Source organism: Ischnura elegans, chromosome 5 (assembly GCF_921293095.1).
Source record: "Ischnura elegans chromosome 5, ioIscEleg1.1, whole genome shotgun sequence".
NCBI classification, from domain to species: Eukaryota; Metazoa; Arthropoda; class Insecta; order Odonata; family Coenagrionidae; genus Ischnura; species Ischnura elegans.
In genome coordinates this window covers 32,609,271-32,628,970 of record NC_060250.1, presented here as the reverse complement: position 1 = coordinate 32,628,970, position 19,700 = coordinate 32,609,271, and the positions used below count along the sequence as shown (strand labels likewise).

The window sequence follows — 19,700 nt, the reverse complement described above, 5'->3', positions numbered from 1 at the left end:
CGGGTGCAAACAAATTGTGGACCATTTTTCCCATAAGTTTAATGCATTTTTGCGGTGGGTGATATCCTAGTAAACAAGCCTAGATCTGCGACCTGAAATCCTACGCGGTTTGATTCAAGTCTCCCTCAGGGCACTGGTGGAATGAGAACAACAGGGTTATGGCCTCTGGGAACCCTAATGCAATCAAAAGCTTATCGGGATCAAAAGTATCTCGAACCGCCAGAGTTACCGGTGGGCGGTGGAAATTCTTTCCGAATGGAGACCTCGCAGTATTTTCAGTGAACTCATGTTCGGATACTCTGCTTTCTTCTCAGGAAGTTTGGAGACCCCCCGGGGGCACAGCATCGGAGGATAAACTTCCGAAATGCCTCGGTCTGGATTGCCTGGAGCAATTCCCTTTGGACTGCTGCGGGAATGCTGTGGAGGAGGAAGATGGGAGAAAGAATGGAACACAAGAAGAAAGGCCATAGGTAGTTGGGCAGCTAGATGAATACTACACCACTGAGTTTCCTCTAGAGCAAACGCTGTGGGAACGATATCGTTTTCCATCCTAAGCTCGAGCGAGAAAACTGCATGTACCTACTTCATGATGAATAGTTACGAGCCATCCAGTTCAGTGGCTAGGCAAGTGCTCGTTCCAAGAAGACCGGCAATAGAGGTCATCCGCACGAAACGATCCGTTGAGAATCATTGGCGATGATTGAGGAGTATCAAGATATTCACGTGAATCCAGAAAAACTTGCTATTTTCCTAGGCAAAGTAACACCTATTGGATTACGACTAATTGGAAATTAGGATAATGAATACAAATTTAAATTTGTGGGACCACATTTAAATACTTAGAAATACATAACTTTAACGTGGAATGCAGGGCAGAATTTTTATGTATGAACCCAGGTTTTAACTGTTTACATGTCATCAAGATAATTATGAAATTATCAATCAAATTATGAAATAAAGACTTAAATTGTGGTTTATAAGGTATTGAAATACAACGTATACGTAGCTTAGTAAAAATTTTCTATGGAAAATTAAGGAGGGACTATTTCGAAATAAATTTGGATATATTTCGATATAGTCTCTTTTGGAGGAAAACTGAGGATAGAAATCTTTTAATTTAACGGCAAGGGTAATTTTAGTAGTTGAAATGGCAGATGCTTCCAAATTATATTTCTCGTGTTACATCCATGCTTTTCTCTGTCTAATTTTCCTGATATTTACTGTTTTAAGTGTGCTATGGTGTTAATAAGGCATTAGGAAATATATTCAATTTGTAGTTTAACTTAGTTGGAGGTTTGGTGGGAATAATTTATCCTACTTCCATCAATTTCCAAATATTAACAAAACATTTTTGTGAATAGTGAGCCCAGTGTGGCCCTGATGTAGTTCTGGAAATAATACGAAACGTTAGCTAAGCACGGTTGCTAAAGTTTGGCTACAACATCAGGAAACTAATAAGAAAGACGAATGAAAATATTGTGAAACTTAAGTGACATTGAAGACGAACCTCTTTTAGGACTATGAATACATGATTCATTCCGGAAGACGCCATCTGTTCTGTTTGGAGTCCTTTTCTATGCAATCGTTATTTTAATACGTAGTTATACCATCGCGAACAGACTTTCCATGATCCATCCATCCATCGTCGTAATCCATCGTACCGGTCAAAACTATCTAGCTCGATTCCTACGCCTTAAAATCAATGGTCGTGACTCGGGACGCCTCCTAGCAGCCTGATCCTACACGCACGCGATGAATTCTCCCACTAGATTGCGCACTTTGGTTTTCGTTTCTATTCATAGTTTTCCTGCGTCGCCGTTTCGTCTTATCCTTCCCTTTCTGTGCTCTTTGCTTTAACCCGCACCCACGCTGTCCCGCATTTGCGACTCCCTCCGCTGCGACAACGCACGCCAACAATCACGCGGACACGTTTCCAAGACGCAGCACGAAAAAGATCTGCATACTCCTCCCTTCTTCCTTCACTGTACCTTCCTCCTGCGAAAGATACGACGCTTATCTCGCCTCTGTCCTCGCAAAGGGCGAAAGGGATTAATCTATTCCGCGAACGGAATACTAAAATGGAATGCTAAAATTTTATTCACGAAAAGCGTTGTAATTCTTTTAATACAAGCAAAATTTGCATCCCGAAAATTATAGATTAAAATATTTGTAAATGTTATTTTGTATATATGCGGCGCGATTTGGTGGAAGTTCTTAATATAAGTTGAATGAAACATTGCAATATGCTGTGGGGATCTTGTGGAAATATTGGAGAGTTTGTTAATCCTGAGGAAATATTACTATATTTCATTTAACTAATAATGTAAATAATAGTGCAATTAAGCTTTTAATTGCGGAGGAAATCTATCAAGTCATTCCCCACGCACTTAGAGCCATGCCTTTTTTGATATCTCAACATTTAAGCCGGGTAACGGAGCTTATACTCCTCTGTGCTGAAATTTTTACTAGTTTTTCATTTGTCTGTTGATTCATTCTAAAAATAAATGCTACGCATATTTGAAATTAGTTCTGAACAGTGAAAGAGGCCTACCTTTTTGAAAAAAATACTATAATCATAAAATTCATTTCCATGAAAAGCATATTTTATTTATATATAAGCATATTTTATTTATATATATAAGCATTTATTTTCCTAGAAACAATTTCCATGTCAAACTTTTAAAAATTTCATTGGGATATTTGCTCGAGAGGAGGTATTTCAGCATTCAATATTTAAGTTCAGATTTAGTAACGCTGTCAGCAGTAGTAGTTTAACTTCAGGTTTAAATTTGCACGCACTCTGAGATCAATGATTAATGTAAGCATCATAATTTAGTTCCTGTTAGTTAATTTATTGCTTTCTGGTATTCACATTTGTCAAGGCGCAATTTATTTGAATTATTTGTTGTTCTGAATCGCATGATCATCCGAAGGACTTACTGGATATATTTATAGTTTTTATATTATTGTAAGCTTTATTTTCCCAACATGTCAGAGTGAATTTTTAGCTTTGAAATGTTTATTAGCTCGTTCCATTTTTAAGCAATAAGTGAACGGTTTTTCTCGTCATTTCACGTCTTCAAGAGTACGGTTGAAATATATCAACAGTCACATTCAGGTGGTTCATAACATTAGTAAAACGTTCGTTGCGGAGCAGCAGTGAGTTAATTAATGAGGATAGGTGTTCAATATATTTACTAATATTAATATAATTGACATTGACATGCCTGTTTGCCATTTCATACTTCGCTGACCCACTTTTTTTTTACTTGCTTTGGTGTTTCAGTGCTGTAAATGTTTCTCCGGTTCCGCGGTGCTTTAAAAAATGGGACGATTCGGAAAGAGGATGCTTTTACGACCACTTTTATGGCCTCTGTTTTATTCCATCAGCGGCGGAGTGGAGATGTCTGGGAACGCAAATTCGGGCGTTGTACCTACCTGCGTCTAAGAGTTTACGGTCGTTTTCCTAGCGCACTTCAGATAAAGTCGTACATTGTACGAATGCCAAACTCGATAACACTTACCGTTTTCCTCAGGAAGTGCGGTAAGGATGCCTCGGATATAGGCATGCACTTCAAGAGCAAAGAGAGCGAAGCGCAAACATTCGGGTGGGCTACACTTAAAGTGTTTCCTAGTTGGCCATTCTCTTAAAAGTTAGTCATGTCCGAAAAATTCACAATTGTCACTATTAACATCAACTGTTCTTGCCTCTCTATAGTCCTCATAGCAGAAATTACCGTGGAATTTTTTCTTAGACTCTCGATCCCATTTGGCCATTCCAAAGTGGAATACATTTCCATAAATGAGTTGGGATTCAATGGAGGCATGTAATTGAATCCGTAATTGGTAATAGTTAGATAATAAAACTCTCAAGTTAAAGTGGTATGAAGTTGAACGCAGTGGATATGAGGAAATCCTTTATCTACAGTACTTTTCAGGAATTTTTAGCATCGTTATCCAATAAAAAATTTCTAGGATGACCATTGCGGGTTGAATAATTAATTGATGACTTTTAATGGAGTGATAAAATAGAAGCTGCGAACAGAAGATCTCATCTAAATGCAGGTTAGTCAGTTGCGTAAATATATTTGTGCAAAATGTATACATTGTATACATTCTGCGAATTAATTGCTGAGATATTTTCATTGGGAATCTTAAATTCACTACTTTAAATAAGCATTAATGAGTAATTATTTCAGCTGCATGCATGTATGCAAAGTATATTCACTGTTTACTTCTATTTTCTTCGAGTATATTCACTGTTTCAAAAGCAAAACAAAGCTTTTGATCAAATTATATTCATTGTTTAATTTCTTAAAAGGTTTTCTTTTTGCTCTTTTTGTAGATTTAAGATGAATGCTGTGCGGGATATCTCCCATTTGCTATCGACAGTTCTCGTTACTCTTATCCCCGCCCTCACAATCCAGCCTTTCGCATCTGGGGACGGTCAATTCACGTCGATGACTGCGCGGCGCCAAAATTCCGTCACATCTCCTCTCTCTCTCTCTCCGTGTGATTCGTCGTCGAGTACAGACTCGCCGAGTCAAGTGAATCAATGGCGAGCGGAGTGGTGGTGCATGTGTCCATCTCGGTGGCGCTGCTGGCGCGGGTCCAAGCATGGCGCCATTGCCGAGCGTCGCGACGCCGCTGCGGGGCGAATCACCCGACCGACTACTACTCCGTAGGGTTAGACGAGTCTACTTAGGGGGCGGATAATTGAGTGTGTGCTAGGGAACTCAGCAACCACCAATACCTCAATTTGGTTTGCGGCTAAGGGTTCTGGTAGATTCACCAAAAAACATTATCACCGGAATTCGCCTTTTAGCCCGGTCAAATTTGCCCAAAAAATAGGGGATCCCTTACATAAATTCCCAAAAAGCTGAAAATTTGCATGAGCGTTAAGGATACCACTCTGATGAAATCCTGAAAAGTCCCCATTGATCCCGTGAGTGCAAAAATTTTATTCAAGGTCAAAGATCACAAGAATGGATTTTTTTCTTTTTTTTTAGCCAAACGGTTATTTATACGATAAGAATTACATAGACCAAAATTTTAGATTAGGAAATTATCTACAAAGTTGTCATCGCCTTTTTTTCTCAAAGATTTACCATTCCTGAGAAAAGCCATTCGAAAGTAAGCTGGAACTGTGCAATAATGTTCGGAGAGTGCAACAATATAGTAATGCACATTACGGAGAATACAGTTCCAGCTTACTTTCGAATGGCTTTTTCTCAGGAATGGTGAATCTTATAGAAAATAAGGCGATAACAATTTTTTAGATAATTTCCTGATCTACAATTTTGGTCTGAGTAATGTTTATCGTTGAACTACCTGTTTGGCCAAAAAATGTAAAAAACCTATTTTTGTGACTTTTGACCTTGAATAAAAGTTTTTGCACACGCGGGATCGATGGAGACTTTTCAGGATGTCATTAGAGTGGTATTCCTAACGTTCCTGTAAAATTTGAGCTTGATGGGAATTTATGCAAGGGTCAATGTCTACTTTGACCGGGCTATTTGAGCTTTATTCCTTGTGTCTATCATTGGTTACCCTATAATTGTTTGAAATTCGAAATTGCTGTATAGGTAAAGTAGAACCCAGAGTTAAGATACCGTTGGTATTTATTTATATTTTTAAATTTTAAAATACTCAAGATTCTTGGAGAAAATATCTTACTTAAAAAATCACCTCATGAGGATGTGCAACCGTTAAAACTCGGTGTTTGATATTTTAACTGTGGTATCGAATTAGAAGCACATACAAGTGGTAGCGAGAATGGCTCTTTATTTTATACATTTTGTGGAGGTGTTTATAATCATATCTCTTAGAACAATGTCCTAATTCTATTTTCAATGAGTTCATTCCCTCTGCTCACCTTTCCAAAAATAATCAAATGTGTTATGGTTGTAATGAGTAACCAAAATACAATTTGTTCGAAGAGTGCATTATAGAGTTGCGAATGTTTTGGCATTTATCGTAAACTTGTGCTTTCGGGAGATTTTGGAGCCTATGATTGTCGTCACTTTCTTAAAAGGGGTTGCGGGGTTGAGAAGAGATATTGACTGAGAATCACCAGTCAAGAAAGTGGATCACAAGGCAGAGAGAGTGATGGAATAACTAGCTAGGGCTTCTTCGGGGTCGGAGACAGGAAGGCCGTTGGCCGCGCTAAAAACTTCCCCTAAGCTTTCTGGGAAGTCTTCCCTCCGCTAGCATTTCGTTTCCCGATAGCCAGAGCGCTTTTCGTATCGGAGCTGTTCTCTTCGGTGTTGAGGAAAGCTTGAGAATTTTTTCGAAGTCCTTGTGGTCTCAGCTCATATTTTATCTGTAAGGTTGTGGAATAGTACTGTGTTTTTATTTAACCATGAATATCTCATCGTTCCACCAAGTAACGCCTAAATCTGTTGATTTTATCTGTACCCTTTGGAAATTATTTTTTTTAATTCCAGATCATAGCGTGTGGAAATTCCACAGAGAAAAAAAATCATTCGCCTAAACAGGTATTCAAACCCGGATTTCCGGTCGAGTGCTTTAGCCAGTTAAGCTACCGAGGTTTCATTCCCTCTGTGGAAATTTGAGGACTATACTGGACAATATTTGTGCATTGCGGGTATGCACCGTGGCTAGTCGCGGTATAATTAAATTAGTACACATCATATAGGGGTTCCGATAGTTCTACCTATCGGAACCCCTATATATACATATAGGTAGAACTATCGGAACCCCGAGCAACGGGAATATTTCTAGCGATGATAACAGTTAATGATGAAAAAATTAATTTCTGCGTGGATAATGAGATCTCATTTTATTGGATTCATAGTATTGTAATTAATACCCCTGATCTAAGCATCAATCAAGAATTTTTAATATTTTTAATGTTAGTTCTTTCCATCCCACCATTTTTCAGAAAATTTCCACCATTTACGTAGGCAGGCTTTGGGCGTCACGTATTTTGAGATGGCTAAAATATGACCAGCAGAACTGACTGTCAAAGGAAAACTTCTACGCCGTAGGCGATAGAAAAATAGAAAAAAATACTGACTCGATCCGTTTTGTATGAGGGAATGGGATGGAACAGAGTCTCAGAACAGATGAAATTAAGGTAAAGGTCTGCGTTATGGAACATTCGTAATCAACTAGACAGTCTGAACAAGTTGGTATCGTGAGGAGAATACTTGAGAGTAGAAACTCTATGTTAGGAACAAGTGACCACTGCTAGAGAGCATCATCATGAATTATTCAGTTAATTATCAATCCATCTTCCCTTTGTCTAACTCTCGGATAAAATTCCTCGAGAAATCAATGGAATACCTAGCATTTTTTTGAGATGAACTTATCTTTCTATTGTTGAGAAATGCGCTGAGTTAACGTCCAAATGAAGTAGTCGTAGTCCGCTCGGGTACACCATGGTAGCTCACTCTCCATGGCAATGAAGAATGCCTTCCGGTCGGCAACCATGCCTTCGAAGTTCCAGCCGTGGGGAAGAAGTTTTTCTCCCAGACTCGAGTTTTAGATGATGCAATTGTTACGACCTTTTCGCGCCGCACTGACAGAGACCTTTACCTTGACACTGAGAAATATTCCCTCGTCGGAGGCGTTATTCTCTCACCCCGCGGCTTTTGCTTGTCAGGTCATCGCGTTTGAATGAATGACAATCGTTTCTACTTTGGCAGATTTACTGGCTCGTAAAAGAAAACTTTATCGTGAATTTAACGAACTGCGTGAGGGAAAAGCGACCGTTAAGTTTGCGCAAGATAATTTTGGAGCTCTTGATTATGCCAAGTAGTCACTTGCTATGGCTGTAAAGAAGGAATTTTATACAAACGAGTCCAGCAGTCATTTCTCTCTCAGCAGTAATGACTTCATATACTAGTATTTAAATCTCTCTCATTCAGGAGATCAAATCTACCCAGTGTATAGCCTGCTAGAACCTGATACCCCAAAAAATTAGGAACGCATCACCTTTCCAACTTTCTGGTATTCGACTTAAATGTAATTTGGTGACATCTTTTGATTTTTTAAATATTTTAATCATTAAATATTTGCGTATTAAATCCATAATGCGTTCAGATACTTATCGTATGGTCTTTGCAATTGAGTTTTGCCCCATTTTTTGTTCCTTTTTTTTTGCTGTCTCACGGCTTCTCGTGCCCTAAAAATATTTCTGGCACTTAAGTTTCCGGAAAGAAATCCTTGTCGGCCATAAGACACGACATAAGTAATTGTTAATTCTCATGACATCCTCTGCTTTCTCTCATGGAGTAAGGCTCGATGTCTGGAGTCCGTCAAGTTCATGGTAAGCAAAAATTGGACGTTTTTTTGCAATTATTACTAATTTTCAAACTATTCAGTTCCTTTTTTTATCATAGAGTGGAAGTCATGAAAAAAAAATATTTCAAGCGGCAAGTTTTTTCCGTCTCCAATCCCGGGTGGTATACGAGGCAACGAATTAAACGAAATCAATGTCTCTGAAACAATATCGTTGAGAAGCTTATTAAAGTACATGTTTTTTTAATCTTTTATACTCGACGGCAGCGGCGTAACTTCGGGGGGGATGAGGGGATAGATCCTCCCCCCCAAAGCCTCAGAGAAATTAAAAAAAAAAATATTTAAAAACATAGCCTATTTTTGACGTATAATAACTGCATCTGTTTAAAGTTAAATTTTTAGTACCAAAACGATGTAAAATGCATTTCCAGGTATGTCATTTTTCAAAAATTTTCCCGGACACCCCTGGTGCTTGGGCGAGGGGTAGTCACTCCAGGCCATCCCATCCCCTCCTCCCCCAAAGCATATTCCTATAACGCCACGAACATGTTTAAAGTGAAGAATTGGGCGGAAATACAACAGTAAATACCCTCATCTTCGTCGTCGCCGTCGTGTCCTCTTTCTTTTTCGGGCTCTTTCATTTTGTTCCCGCCTTTCCCTCCATTCGCGCTGGCCGGATTTCTGCGAACCTCACGGACCATAAAAGACGAAAAAGACCGCGTGTCCTGGGCCGCCTTTTCGTGCATGGGTTTTCCCCGAAGGTCTGACGGGCCAACTACCCATTCTTGTGACCATTGCCCCGAGAGGTTTGTTGGACCCCGTACGCGCCCCGATTGTGCTGAGGAGTGTGGGCGGAGTCTGTGGAGGTGGGGAGGGAGATCAAAGCTTTGTTTTCCGCCCTTGCCCACTCGAATTGCATTCCAGTGGAAGCGAAGCGGAAATCATGCGGTGAAAAACAGTCGTTTTAAAAGCCCATGCAGATGGTAATTGCGAAAAAATACAGCGGTTCTCCAGCATATTTTATAGAAGCATTCTGACACGCACTCACTGCTTAGGAAAATGAAAATGGTTTACGAAGTTCAGTTCGTATGCATTACGGGTGGCATTAAACGACCATTTTTCGGAGTTTTCTCTATCGCATTTTATTAGAGATGAATGGGTTTTCATTTCCCCGTGTTTACTTTGAAGTTGTGAAATTTATCCATCAAGAATTTTATAGCAAAATTCAGTACCAGCCACTGAAATTAAGTTTATTAAAGGATTTTATGGTGACGTTGGCAAGTTTGAATCAATCGGCCGAAAAATCTCAATAAGACATTCCAAAGATACCAATTTTATACCAAATACTAATAAACGTGAAAACGTTTGTTGCCTTATTTATGTGAGCTTTGACGTGCATTTAATGCTATGTTAGGAGTTAGGAGGAATAAGAGTTAGGTCGATCCGTCAATGCATCGATAGGTACTTACGTAAAATGAATAGATTCCTAAGAAGAATATACTTAATCATTCGTAAATGTAACGGAATGCGGTATTCTAAAAAAATGATATTTCCGTACGAAAAATATTTTTAAAATCATCATTACGGCTGATGTGATTACGGAGTAACTATTCATATCTAACCATGCGAGTAACCATACGGAGTAACTATTCATATATACTCAGCGAGGGGCAGGGAGGGGGGACAGCTGCCCCCCCTAGAAGCAAAAATCGGAAAAATCTTTAAGCAAAACCAGTACTGAATTGAAACGAAAGCATTCAACAATTTTTCTCTAAACCCACGAAAAATGATATGTATTAGTATAAGATATGCGACTAAAATAAAGCTATTTTTTTCAAGGAAATAATCTCATAAACCAATGTCACAACCTGGTTTGCCCCCCCCCCCCCCTTACACCGTGGCTTGCCCTCCCCTAGTTATGATCCTGGGTATGCCCTTGCATCTAATTCTAATTATGAAATATTTATCTTTAACTTTAGGATGTAATTTTCATACATTTAAACTCTTCTATGTGAAGCATATCGTTGAATAACTCGAACTCAGCGCTTTCCCATTTACTTAATGCATTCATTAAGAACGGTCATATCACCATAATATCATCCACAATTCCATGTTCCTCAATACCTTAGTTGTTCATTTATTCTACTCTGAAAATGCATGGTTGAAAATATTTTCCAATCACCAGCACGAGTTTCTCCTGCATATCTCGCATTCATGATTGAGAGACTGACTGCTCCAATTACGGGTCCACTTCGAACAAAGCTAAATTTTTCCGCCGAGATATACGCTCCAAATAGAGAAAATCAAAAGCAGGAATGCGAAACGTGTTTAACATTCTTCTGTGCATTTTACGGAGATCCTGTGTGCGACATAAACTGGCTGAGGGAGCGTGCCGCATGGACTTCTACCAAACTCTTTGTGCAGTTACGTACTTGATCAATAAATCGATTAATCTTGTACGTACAACTGGCTGTATTAAATTGAAATCATAATGACTTCCATAATTGAACAAAACACCGCCTCTCCTCGTTTCCCATGGCAACAAGCTTTTCTCGCAAGATTTGATTAAGACCCCGCTTCCTTCATTTATTGAAACAGCTGCATGGCATCCAATTAAACTCGTGTAACGAATATTTCTCGGGTTTTCAGCCAGGTTAATACTTTTATGTAAGCCGACGTTTCGGGAGACGACTTGTCTCTGTTACTTTATGGAAGTCCAATTTCACACAAGTGAAATATTCGTCACAAGTATTCACCAAGAAAAATTAAAATCGTATGTTAAACTCGTGTACTTTTACATAATCTGTAAACCATAGCTTGATTCACCATTCCCACTGTAGCATGATGCTTTAGAAACGAGATACTCGCTTCCATTTAAATCCTAATTGATCTAATTAAACTAATATTCAAGTAAAATTCGGAAAAGCAAAATGAAGTGTGATCATTACGGTGCAAAAGCCATTACGGACGCTGTGATACTGAAATTACCGAGGAGGGTAACGAAATTATGTCGTAATCAGTTTTCTTTAGATACACAATTAAAATCACACGCACTTTTCTTGTGTAAATTTACTTTCTTTTCTACAGCCAGAAGTCAGTTATATAACTATGTGTTATGCACGGAATGATGCTTGGTGAGAGATAGCAGCGAAATTATCGGCACGCTAGTGTTTCCTTATTGTTTAATCATAAAAAGGAAGTGTTCACGGTCGTGAATTTTTGTAAAAATTCACTCCTTACAAATAAAAAACCCTTGAGTCGGCTTGTACGAAGGGTGCAAATTCGTGGAAGTACAACTTGGGCCGTTATATCCTGCACACTACCCAGGTAAATGTTATTCCCTCCATCGTACATCCGGCTCTATTGGCGGTAACTTTAAAGCGCCAAGACCACAGGGTAGTCATTGGAACCTTGTGTAGGAAAGCGACTCTTGGGAGAGCGGAAGGTTGCGAAGGCGGTGGGCATGACACGTGAGTTCATTCATTATCTGCCACGTGGTGCGCCAACAACGCCTCCAAGGCCCTTGACACCGACAGGAAGACTCGCGAAGGCTTTCCTTCGCAATCTCAAGATTTTGCTGCGGTCAAGATCGGCAGTAATGACCGAGGAATATAGAGGGGGTTTATAAGGGTGGAAATACGATCAAAGTTAGGTCAGGTTAAGTCGTTTTACATTTGAAATAAATGTGAAATTAAATAAGCACGATAGTATATAGACAGCAAGTATTACTATATCTGTAAGCAGAGGACAGTTAGCAGCTTAGTATTATTTCCTCATTTCGGGTTCGGGCCCCATGACCAGTTGTGCGCATATAAATTATATGACCCCCGTTATGAGTTCTACCCCTGAGCTTAAAGCTGTCATTGCTAAACCGTCGGCTGTATAGTTAAATCAAACTAATATTTGATTTGCGGACAATTCTTTAATAGTCGTAATCCTCCCGGAGACTTTTCCTTGAGTTTTTCAGTCTGGGAAGGAAACTTATTTTTGTTTCCGACAAATGGAAAAATTGTTCGCCTCATGGTCCTCCGTCACTCCGCGGATGCTGTCGCAGCTCCCGGGCATTTTATCGTAGATGTGGCCCTTGTTTCCGCACGAGACATCTCTCCACGTGTCATCCTAACGTCCGTCCATTTTTCCAGACGTCAGCGGCGAAAACCCCTTCTGTCCACCAGGGTAACATAAATCCAAGGGGAACTAGCTACGAGGCGTAACTTTGACTGCGATACCTTCCTTTCTAGATAAGGATAGATGGCAGTGGTGGATGGATGGGGTAGGAAGGAGGTTCCTCACTAGTACTGGGAGGCGTGGAGTTGAATGGAAAAAAACAAAGGAGGCCGATCGTGCGGATATGGGTCAGTGTGGGATGTAATAACAGGGTTGGATCTCTTGTTTATTATTTTCCTTCGGCGTGATGACAACCTGCGCAGTTATTGTTTCTTTTCGGTCGCGCTGCTAATTTCATTCCCGCCTACGGGAGTCACGAAAGAATCAGGAAATGGGTGTGGGCAAAAACGGATATAACATTATGCGTGTAAATTAAAGTTATTCAGCGAGCCGCCTTAGAAGTGACCGAGGATGTTAGGTCACTGGCCGATAATGAACGAAAGAATGGAGAAAATAAGCATTGGAAGAAGGGAAAGAGAAGAAGATTGGAATAAGTGGCTAATTATTGGGGAGGTGTTAGTCGTGAGTCATCCACAGATATTTATATGTTGACATATCACTAATTTGGTCAAAGGTGTTCGCTCTGTTTTCCACGGGGCCAACAATTGCGCATGTTTGACTGCATTAATTTCTCACTGTGGTGTGCAGGTACGCGAATGTACCGACGAAATTATGACTGTGTCTATTTTTCCATTTCATGTCCATGCATTATCGCATGCTCTCTAACAATTCAACGCTTTTTAACTGGGCCTTCGTACACAAGTCAGATTTTATAATTACGTGCCCGCGTAAAACAGCCTTTTCACTACTTTTACATTCACAGCAATGAAGTTTTACCATAATCTGATTCCTCCTGAAATGCGTAAATTGTGACGCAATTATAAACAAAAGTACGTCGGACTTGTAATAAAATAACCATAGAAAGGGTAGTCAAAAATGTCGGTCGCCCATTCAGTTAGAAAATTATACATTTTTTTACGGAAATAGAGGGGTATTTAGGCTACGTTGGCAACTAGCGTAATATTTATCGCGTGATGAAGGTTTTTTTTAATTAGGCTTATTTTCAGCGGGCGTGCCGGTGGCTTTAAATGGGAAGTCAATAAACTCACTAGCTGAGCCTACCGTGGTGTTGTTCGAATTTTTATTAAGCTGTTAGGGGTGAATGATTGGTGCAGCGTTTCATAATGGGATGTGATCTCTTAAATTTTTGTATGCTTTTATGAGAACGTGCTTCTACCGCTGGACCTGCCGCTTTTAGTTACCTAGTACTCGTTTAAAACTTAAATTTTCAACATGAAATTTTCGATATCTTTTTAGATGTAAATTTTTTAATTTGATATCCGGGAAAATGAAAAAAGGGTCTCCTCTGCGTACCCTGAAAAGTTAAGGATGATGACTTTTAAAGTTTTTTGGTGAATGACAATTTTTTTGACTTAAGTTTTAAACGAATAAAACATCTACAAAAAAAACAGAAAATACACTCTGGAGTGTGTGATGCGTCTTCTTGATTCCTTCTCTCGATATAATCTTTTAAAACTCCACATTCACTCGCTGGTATATGCTACAAGGCAAGCGTTAAGGTAATCTTTCAGTTTCTTTACTATCCGGTCTTCAACCGAATTACGTCTTGCTTTTTCGATATGATACCTGAATAGATCAAAGTGAAATCTCTTATTCCACTGGTTCATTACCCCTCACTTCATTAATATTTAAAGTCAAATAATTACGATAACTTTCCTTCATATGAAGAGATTGAATGTTTTCTTCCTTAGATTCATTTCGACTCATCCCGACTTGGAGGAAATTGAATTCCCCAGCTCATTACACATACACCTGTTTCCAAAAACTGAGAGCGTCGGATGTGGTCGTGTAGGTTGGATTCTCAATTATTAATGGCTAACACTCCGAAACTGGTCGCATGCGTGGGATACAAGAAAAAAAAAACATGGATGGGCGTTTTCCTCTGTCATTTAATCATCACGATGGGGACGTGTCCTTGTTTATTTTTAAGTTACGGTAATTTGGATTGCGTCCCAGAAGAAGAAGGAATTGAATTAAGATAAGCGATTCTCTCGGTGCTACACGAACTACAGTATAACATGGTTATGACGTCATTTCAGGGACCACAAAATTATCGGCGCTATATCAGAGTGATACTATGAAAGGTTAATTTAGCTAATTGATCAATAAAACAAGAGAAATTAAATACTTACGATTTTTATGAATTATATACTTTAATCAGATTATTGGTAAATACAACTAAATTTACGTGTAATAGTTTTGCGCTATTTACATTTTATGTAAAAAAGTCATCAAAATCAAGTGTTTTTATGTAACGAATACAGTATTATGTAGGCACAATACAGTATGTTAATAAAAATTCAAAACTTCAATTCCACGTTGAAATGAAGTCCCACTGCTGAAGGAAATCTGTAATTTTCTAATGGACTGTCCTTTGTTGCTTGGTGACATATTTTGTTGACGTTATATACGAGGCTTTGGAGTCAATTGACGATAAATCCGAGATTTTATCAATGTTACACTTTAAGTTTGGCGGGACTTAAGTTCCACTGTATTAGAGCTACCCTTAGTGTTGGTTCTAGTCGCTCTATCCCGTACGTGAACGGAAGAATTCATTTTCCGGTACCAATTTACTTCGTCTCGGATGGAAATAGCTTCGCGTGACGTCGCCTGCGTTGAATGGAGGGTGTTAATTTCGGAACGTGGTCTGATCGTTCTGTTGACAACTGCGTATCATTTCGTTTAGCGTTTTGCTGCAAATTAGATCGCGTAGGCTATCATTATGATACCACTTTGACGATTGGTACGTAAACACTGGTATTATCGGAAAAAATGCAAGTGATTCCTAAGGGTATATCTGAATATTGCTCTATATTTCACGTTGGTGTCTATTATTAATCCTTTTGGAGTGATTAGGGAAAGGAATCAATAATGTATGCACTTATCTCTTTATGTGGCTATTGCCTTTTCATTAGAATTTTTCAGATAAACCTGTCAACGTGAAATTTGTGCTGCAACATTAAAGACAACTACAGAAAAGTCCAATGGTACTTACTGATATTAATCCGCGAATATATCGTCGTGAGTTGGGCCAATTGGAGAGTTAGTATCTGTTTTTCTTGTTATTTGATTTCCCAATTATAAATTGCGCTTCATTTAGTCTTTCGAAAATTAGAAATCTGTAATGCATATTGAAAAAAACATTTGTCATCATGAAAAACTAACGAAAAATTGTATTATATCCTAATTCATATCTGATTTCTATTATTAGCATGATGTAAGGCTTGAAAATCTCAATTACTTTAAATAAGCATGGCATTAACTGCATTGCTATTGTTCTTTCAATATAACTGTAAGCGTGAGTTAAAAAAAAGAATTAAACCGGCAAGTGGTGGGTTGGGCGTATCCTTATACACCGTGTAAAATATTGGTTTACAAAGAGAAGGCTATGAACGGGAAAAGGAATAGAAAAAGTTCTAGGCAACGACGCGTCGCAACGCCAATTCTATTCACGATACCATTATTCTCATTATAAACTCAGAGTTATTGTGAGTGCTATGAAACCAATACACGTGACCTTCATCAAAGTCGATTTTGTCGATTGCAAAGTAAACAATTTCTCGACCCTGTGTTGAAAAATGAGTGGTGCAAATGAACAAGCCGTAGACCTACCTCTAGTACTGCTACTAGAGCTGAAACTATTACTACTGTCAAAAACGTAGGCTAATACTTAGACGACCAACGAAACATGTATGTCTCACATAGGGTTATCCTTAAACCAGTAGGTTTTAGTCAATACCAATACCAAAAAATTGGTAGTACAAGGGTTGGAAACGAGGACTTTATTGATTGTGTCTGACAACGGGCAAGTATTTTTTCTCCTGGAAGCACGGATGGCATCAAGTTCATTGTGTCGGGGTTACTTCAATGCAAATCACCTTGACATCGTGGAGCTATTTTCTTTTTGGAATAAAGATATCATTCAATTCTGAATGCCGCTGTAATGTGCACGCTTTGCATGTTCCCTGAGCGGAAAAATGCTTAGCAGCCGGAATTGGAATTCTTCGTGTGCTGAGCTCGCTCGTGCCGAGTTCACTCTCCTGTATTCTTCCCTTTCACGTATTCCGACACGCCCCTACCCCCTTGTGTCTAGTCGTCTGGCGTGTCTCTCGCCCGATCCTTGCATCAGCCTCCTTCCCACCCTGCGCCGTTTATATCTTCCGCCCACGATGAGATCCCTCTTCCAGGAGTATAAAGATGACAGTCCACGCCCTTCCCTCCTTCCCCGATTCTACTGAAAGATAGCTTCACGCTAGCTGATTTATTTTAACTCTATTCCTTCGGTGCAGTCTCAGAGTAAATATAACAAGAGCGCTCCGTGAGGCTGCACACTATATGAAAATCAAAACTAGAACCACGGGACTGCGAATACTTTGTTGTTGTGGCATGTGCGTACAAGGAAGCGAAACAATGAGATGAAAAATAAACAATCTTGGTAAATTTCCACTGAAAAGTTACCAGGGTTGTTTATTTTTCATTTAAATATGTATTTTCACAAAGTTAAAGCCGAATCGGTTGATTTCATCGAGTGAAATAATTATAATTTGGACACAAGTGGAGGTATAAAAATGGAGATAAGTGAAGATGATAAGAATTATAAAAATTGCCGTTATACCCTTGGTTTCCAGGGTCCTATATATATAGAAATAAATTCAAGCAATAGTGTAGTTCCTTAAATAAATTCAAGTAGCTCATAGTTGGCTGTACCGGCGGCGGAAACGCCCACCAAGCGCCGCTTGGACGCAACACTGCTCCGCCCGTTGAAGCACGGACATCATGCAGGAATATTTCTCGGGTTTCCCACCGGGTGTCGTATTGGGTTGTAGTTCCGACGTTTCCATGACTAAGTCCGTCATCGTCATCAGGGGATAATCATTAACCCCTGATGACGATGACGGACTTAGTCATGGAAACGTTGGGAACTACAACCCGATACGACACCCGGTGGGAAACCCGAGAAATATTCCGGCAGAGCATACGCCGGGAAAAACTCAGATTCTACACGGACTTCATCTTTTTGCTGCACCTCTCGATGTTTTAGCTAGCCATCACCTGCTTTCCCTGAAATTTCAATGACTTTCTTGACCGATATCAACCCTCTTTTAAGCCTGTTTCAATTCTTCATCTCTCATTTTTTCTTCATCGCTAGAGTTAAATTCAGTGCAGATAAGAGTTTTCCTCTAAATAAAACCGCATGCACCATTCAAATAATGGAGTGTACCAATTTACCCCGAATACTTGCTATCATAGGTGATTCAATGAATAATGACCCTTCCCTGTCACGCAGAGGTTGAAGTCTTGCGCAGGTTTATTGTCTTCAGAATTTTTAAATTCTCGCTGCATCGGTCTAAGATGAAATCTCTCTCTTTTTTTCCCTAAGGGTATAGCCAGTCCTTGGGTCAAATTGGTGCACTACATTTTGTTCGGCGAATCACGTACGTTGGACGATGTGCAGCTCCATTGATTCTCAAACTGGAGTGGCAAGCGCGTCTCATACTGATCGTGTCGCCGTTATCAGCGCACGGCGGGTATTTTCAATTATGCACCGAAGGCAATAGGTGCGAGATCTTCTTGGCGCCATGGTAACTGTTGAGTGACAGCATCTGGGAATCAACGTGTCTCTTATCTGCCCTTGAACTTTTGTCTGAATGGAGAAACTACAACCATTAAGTAAAATTTCTTTGATTGTCTCTTTCCCTTTGAAACCGAAAATAACAACCTTGACCGAATTTCAGACTTAGCTTATAAAATCACGCCATAGCCTTTGATGAGAACAAATAATGAGAAAAAGGAAAAATCAAAGGACCGCCGATTTTCTGGCGAGGATCTCATATATTTTCCATCGTAACCGTCCACCTTTTGTATAAGTCAAAATTACAAGATCTCCTTGTACTTAAAAATAATTCGAACCACGAGTTATAATATCTTACATTCCTAGTCGTGAAGTCCTACATCAAAAACACGGAAGATACATCCTTTTTCAGCTATTTTAAAATTCAAGGTATTTCGAATGTTACTACCATCATCAGGTACTTAAATGCTCATTTATTTGGTCTCATTCTACACTCCAGAATCATAATTTTTTCCTCAACCGAGTCTATTACACGGCTACATTTATATGCATTCAGTATTGCAGTTCATTCCTCTTGGAAACAATCTTTTTGCTCTACTGTGACAGATCCAACGTTTGCCTTTCGCAGGAACGCATAACGAATTCCAGGGTACGCGTTTGGCGCAAGGTGGGAGAAGGTGCGATCTGACTCGGAGTACTTGAGCACTAAAGTCGGGAAGGAAGGTTGAAGGATGCGTGATGTAACCAGAGACTACCGTGCTGTATTTCCATATCCTACGAAAACGATGAAATAGGTAAGGGAGATATATTCTCAAGCGGATTGGTAGAGGAATTAATTTTTCCCCTGGACAATAAAAGATTTTTTATTAACGTTGGGTCGTGGTGAAGACATCAAGTCTCTTAAAAGCATGCACCTAAATGTTCAGTAATCTCAGGTACAGATTTTCCAGGTTTACGTTTGATGCCTAACGCACCTATTGAGGCGACTGGTGGGAGAGTATTATTGTAGACTACTCCCTGAAACCCGCCGAGAAAGGTATGGTGTAACTCGCCGTGCCCGACCCTTATTGGCACGATGAAACATTGAAGGGGCGTGCTATATGACTGCCGTAACTATAAAATATTCCCTCCCACCGCTCGAGAAATGTACGGAGTAATTCTGTGTGCGCATGAACGCCAAACGCTGGGTAAAAGATTGAAGGGCCATGTTCGCTGCATCTAGACGTAATCTGATCTAGCCGAGCACCAGTTGTGCGTCACCTTCGGGTGACAGTGGTTCCGTTTCGTGCGCGTCGGCGAGAATGTCCCCAATAGAGCCAATGAAGCGATAAAAAAAGTATATATGTATGTACGTACGATCGCGTCAGCCAACGGCTAGGGCGTTCCCTTCTGGATCGCCGGCTAAAATGATGGACGACGCGATTCAATTTGTCGGTTGGCGTGACCATGTAGCGTGTTTACCTTCGAGGCATGCGTTATTATTTTTTTTATATCAACGCGAGCATTGATCCGAAATGCTGACCTGCACCGTTTGCTCTGGACTTGGGGCTCAGTTCCACGATCCCGTAACTTTTCGACTTGTTTGACTTCCCAAATTCGAGTCTTGAGGTCTTCG

At 39.8% G+C, this 19,700-nt stretch overlaps 1 protein-coding gene and 1 long non-coding RNA gene across 2 annotated transcripts in view; one reads left to right on the top strand and one right to left on the bottom strand.

Annotated features, from left to right (window-relative positions):
- Positions 1-866, top strand: part of LOC124158674 — a 73,012-nt gene extending 72,146 nt beyond the window's left edge. The window contains exon 2 of the long non-coding RNA XR_006864853.1: positions 315-866. This is a non-coding gene — a long non-coding RNA (uncharacterized LOC124158674). The remainder of the gene's footprint in view (positions 1-314) is intronic.
- LOC124158672 (proton-coupled amino acid transporter-like protein pathetic) overlaps positions 1-19,700 on the bottom strand; it is a 119,943-nt gene that overhangs the window by 64,633 nt on the left and 35,610 nt on the right. The window lies entirely within an intron of this gene.